The 5687-nt window shown below is 37.9% G+C and overlaps 1 long non-coding RNA gene across 1 annotated transcript; it reads left to right on the top strand.

Moving 5' to 3' along the window:
* Nucleotides 1-630: 630 nt before the first annotated feature.
* LOC107603017 (uncharacterized) lies at nucleotides 631-1155 on the top strand. Its single transcript, XR_001611091.1, has 3 exons — nucleotides 631-746; nucleotides 839-925; nucleotides 1080-1155. It is a non-coding gene; the product is annotated as an uncharacterized lncRNA (long non-coding RNA).
* Nucleotides 1156-5687: the final 4532 nt, after the last annotated feature.

Here is a 5687-nt window from a genome sequence, read left to right on the forward strand (position 1 = left end):
ACTTCAATTCTGATAGTATGTGAAGGCAGAATTATTAATTGCAAAAGTCAAAGAGCCTGCTAGGTGGCTTCAAAAACCAAACAATGCTACCCCTGGCCTATTCATCCACCCATTCTCCAAACCGCTTGTTCTATGGTGGTGGGGATTCTATGGCTGGAGGCTATTCGTACCATACTGGAAAGTTATTCCAAATGTTATTTACAGTAATAAATAAATAAATAAAATTATTTCAAGAAAAGATTTTGTAATAGAAAAATAAACATAATTGAGAAATATTTCCTTTTATTCTAAGTTAAAAATGACTGAATTAGCTTTTTTTATTCACATGAGTGGAGTGCATATTATTATTGTTGTTATTATTATATTAGGATAATTCTCATGCTGTACTCTATTTTAGGTAAAATTATCATATCTTTCATCACATGCAGATAAACAGAATTTACAGGGCAAGCTATCTCAGAGGATACAGGCGATGCAGAGTCAACTCTTTCACGTAAGCATGACAGCTGTGGTCTTTCAAATTCATCATAAAGATGTCCAGGATATTTTTAACACACTGGAGGACACTGGGGGTTAAAATGATCATTTTCTTATGTCCAGGAGGGGCTCCATTAAAGCTGACATGACTCTTATCTTTGAGAATTCTTCTATAGTCCCAAGCTCATTTGAGGTAGAAGCTATTCTTAACAGGACCGCTGTGAATGGTACCATACCTCTAAGCATCATACTTGATACTATTAAAGCAGGTGAGTGTGTGACGTACAATACACAAATTAGCATGACAATTAAATCGTTCGATTTTCGAACTTTCATGAGTGCTGCACATTTTATATTACAGGGGAAATCGTTACTTCTTCTACACCAGTGCCTGTCATAAATGCAACTGTTGAATCTACCACCATGAAATACACATCGAGTACAAATGGTATTTTCCAACTAATACTATGTTTCAGTGTTAGATAGTATTTTGTTTAATACTTTTAAATACATAATATACAGTATTTGGTATATACCCCCTGAGAATTCATCGCCATATATTCTTATCTTATATTATGTTTCTGTACTTCTTACCTTTTCAGAGTACACAAACACTACCTCTAGTGGCTTTCCATGGATGGTACGCTGTTCACTAATGACTATATATCCAGCCATTATTGTTTTATTAGCACAATTGTTTTTGTAATTTTAAAGTGCACTGATAAAGTTCACCAAAGAAACAAAATGAAAGATAATATGTTTAATATAATATTTAAGCTAATTTTATTAGTGAAGAATGGACAAATGTTGTAGAAGTTTATTTTATGCACAGACTATGGTTTATGCAGAGACTAGAGCCTATATATTTTTAGGACCATCAGCCTATTAAATGTAATTCATCTGAGAAGGACTAGTCATCATCAGGGATTTGTGCAATTTAATTGTTTGTGTCAGATTAAAAAAATTACATGTTGGTTTGGAACTTAAGTGTACAAAGATACTTCACTTCATTTGTTTATTAATATTATTTGGTTTCCTACTGATATATATTATTGCATCTGCTCCCTGTATTCTTTGTTGTTAAAGTTAATGCATTCTTACATGTATCTTGTATCTTTGCTTTCTATATTTAACCATAGTAGTGCATTTTTGATCACACATATTAGAGTTTACACTATAGCAGGAATAGGAGAGAATGGGAGAAATCAGGGATGCTTATGTAACAAAGTGAGTTCTAACATCACCTGTTTATAAATTGGGTACAGGGATGATACACCCATACATGACCACCATCCTCCTCAGGTGATAGTAGAAGTAGTATATGGGCCCTATTTGAACGATCTACGCGCATGGTCTAAAGTGCAGGTGCACTCAGGGCGTGTCCGAATCCACTTTTGCTATGACGGGAAAACGGTCGGTGCGCCCGGGCGCATTGTCTAAACGGGTTGTCCCTGTTCTCTTAATGAGTAATCGTTGTTTTTTTGGGCGTAACGTGCAATAAACCAATCAGAGTCTCATCTCCCATCCCCTTTAAAGCCAGTTGCGCTTTTTATTGCACAAAAGCAACATGAACTATATGAAATATAAACGATTAACAGGTGCGAGCGTATGCAGAGTTTCTATTTAGGCTATAACACGTGTTTGCAGCGTTGAGCAATGCAGTGCTGAAATTTGCGTGCTCACGAATCCTCCCATTATAGCACACGAATTGTAGACATTATGAAATATTCACCATGCTTCTATTTATTGTGTTATCAGAGATTTGTGAGATTGCGATGAACTGAGATGTCTTTCAGAGATTATAAATGCAGCGCTCTTTGCTCGCATTCTGCCATCCAACCCACGCACGCAGCAGCCGCTTGCTTTAGTTAAAAATAACAGTGTTCTGTGAATGTTGATGCTTTAATAACAAATATTTATCGGGAGCGTGTATGCTGGGATTTCCTCAATTTCATGGAGAAAAAAAGTAACGTAACTAGTAATGTAACTAACTACTCATTCCTTTTGAAATTAAGTAATCAGAACAGAAACGTGATTAATTTTAAAAGGAGTAATCAGTCATCAGTAATTTGATTACATTTTCAGTAACTTGCCCAACACTGATAGGCACACTCTAAGGACACATAAAAAATTTGGTGGGATTGTGCCTCTTGGTGGAGCTATAATTGAACAAAACATGAAATTGCCATTGACTGAGAATAGTATTTGTTGAGGATGAATTCCTTAATTTTCTTGTTGTTAAAATTAAGACTCTAAGTCAGGATGAAATTGTCCTGTTGGCTGCAAAGACGTTTGATTCTGATTGGATTGAGGCTATAAAGAAGGTACTGTTTGAATTATGTCCTACAACACAACGGAATGTTTCTAATAAAGGGCCACAGAAAGACGTTAATAACATAAAAAGCTGTCTTAAAGTGATGAATGAATGTGGCGAAGACATCCCCAGATTTGTTTCACATTATTTGGATGAGCTGCCGCCAGTGTCCTTCGATAGCGTTGATGTTTCAAGTTTGCTTGGAAGAATGGAGCAGCTGAGTGTTGAGCTTTGTTCTATGAAACACGCACTGCAACTACAGGTTAATGTGGGTGAAGATCTACGAGCTATCACAGTGGATATTAATCGAAGAGTGTGTGCTGTGGAGCAATCGACGGATATGATGCGAGGCGGCGGCTCGGAGGGGTTGGCGGCAATGGTCAGAGCTACACGGATCGAGGGTACGGCACTCGGGGCCGCATCAGTGGAAACTTTGGATACGGTCATTGGCGAAGGAGCTGTGATGGTGGGGTCCTTATCTTTGAATGCACAGAGAGTGGAAAGTCCTGTGACAATGGAGGGAGCTACAGGTTTAACATCTTCCTCAGATTCTCCGAAGTGGAGTCGCGTGGTGAAAAAAGGTCGTCGACAAGGTTTTGTGAATGCTGATTCTAAAACAAGATCGCCTGCTGTCATTCCCAGGCAGAAAAAGAAGTCAGGTAATGTCATGTCTGTTGTTGGTACTGGAGCTGTGGGCAACATCAGAATGGTTAAGACCAAACTGGTGAGTGTTTTTGCCTCCAAATTTACACCTGACTTAGATGCCTTGACTTGGTCTGAGTACCTGAAAGAAAAACTTGGACGCGATGTAGCTTGTCAGAAGATTGAAACTGTACAAAGCAGATACAGTTCATTTAAAGTATCTGCTGAATGTAATGAAATCAGTGAAATGTATGACCCGCAGCTCTGGCCCGAAGGGGCTTTTGTTAGACGCTATTATGAGCCGCGTAGGGTGGGAGTCAGCGGGTCAAATTCTACACTAGTTGCTGGGGAAAGTGTGCGCCTTCGGGTAGAATAAACAAGTGTCGGTGCCCCCCATGGACATTCGGGTTGTGTCATACAACTGTCGTGGTCTACGTGTGGGCCAGAGTGTTGGGGATAAAGCCCGCCGTATGGTTGTGGACAGTCTGTTGGAGAACTGTGATATTTTATGCTTGCAAGAGACATTTTTAGCAATGCAAGATTTGGATAAATTGAATTCTCTTAATGGTAATTTTCATGGTGCTGGTGAATCCACAGTAGATCTTGGTATGGATTTAATCAAAGGTAGGATATCTGGGGGTGTAGCCATACTGTGGAAAAAAAAAGTTAGACCCACTGGTGAAGGTAATTAGATTGGATGTTAATTGGTGTATTGCAATTCAGATTACTTATCAAGATAAGAATTGTATTATTCTAAATGTGTATACACCTTACGAATGGCATCATAATGAAGATGAGTATTTATATAGACTAGCTTTTATCAGTTCTTTTATTGAAAGTTCTACTATTTCTAGTGTGTATGTCATTGTTTTCCCAGCCATATTGTTCAGTTTTGCCAAGATAATAATCTAATTTTGTCAAGTGAAGTCTGTTTGCCTGTAGATAGCTATACCTATCTTAGTGAGGCTTGGAACACAACATCATGGTTGGACCATTGTATTAGTACTGCAGATGCACATGCCTCGCTGAGGGGTATGAGTATCTTATATGATACAGTAACAACTGATCACATACATGTGTCTATGGTGATAAATGTTGAGTTTCTTGTAGCGATGTCTAATAATGAAAATAATATCAATGCTGCAAAAATGGATTGGTCAGCACTTACAAAGGAGGACCTTTTAGTCTATTATGTAAATACAGATAGATGCCTGAGTAATATTCATTTATCTAGGGATGCAATGATGTGTAGTGATGTTAACTGTAAAGATGCAAATCATCAGAGGGATATCTGCATATCTGCTCATGATATAGTTAATGCCCTGTATGGGTGTAGTAAGCCATTTTTTAAATCGAAGGGTATAATGAATAAGACAATAAGACTCTGGAGTAAATATGTAGCTGAATATCAGGCTGAAGCCCGGGAAGCTTTTAAGTTATGGGTTATAGCAGGTAGACCCAGGCAAGGGCCTGAGTTTGAGTATAAGAAGTTTACAAATGCAAGTGTAACGAATCAGCTCATGACAGGAAATATGAATAATTAACCATAACTAGTTATGATTAATTATGAATATTTTAGATCCGCTGTAGATATTTAGCTGACCTCTCAGGGTCAACTGTCTTGTCAATTCTAAGAACGTTAATTTCCTGGTTAAGGGAAATAACTTTCTTACTGTACAATTCTACAAAAGCTTGTAGCGTAAATCTGCATGATTAGTGACTCCGGTTATGAGCAAACAATGAACACGTCAAGTGTGATACAAGTAAGGTTTTATTAACTACATAAACACTTAAACTAGTCCAACATACTACATAAACACATAAACTGGTCTAACATACACATACACACACACACACACACACATACAGTTGGTATAGGAAAGGGTTAAAGTTTAACTCAGCACAGAAAGAGGCATAAAGAATGAATTTTATGGAAAACTTTGCATATTCAGCAGATCTAAAACCTGAGGGAAAACGTCAGATTCTTAGCTCAAACACACCTTGTAAAAAGGTGTAACTGATACTTAATGCATCAATTAAAACGACTAAGTTTGATACTTGCGAGTCTCGGCATCCTGAAAGAGATTCCTGATGCAATCTTAAGGCCCAAGATCTTGCTGAAATTAGTTGATGAAAAGAACCAGTTTGAGTCAGAGAATCTTTGGTGAATGGAAAAGTCAAGGCCGAAAGGCCTGGCACAAAGCTTTGGTATCCTGAAGCGTTTTCTCACATCTTCATCTTAGCATCTGACCGA

This window comes from Sinocyclocheilus grahami, unplaced genomic scaffold (genome assembly GCF_001515645.1).
Source record: "Sinocyclocheilus grahami isolate Dianchi unplaced genomic scaffold, SAMN03320097.WGS_v1.1 scaffold339.1, whole genome shotgun sequence".
NCBI lineage: Eukaryota > Metazoa > Chordata > Actinopteri > Cypriniformes > Cyprinidae > Sinocyclocheilus > Sinocyclocheilus grahami.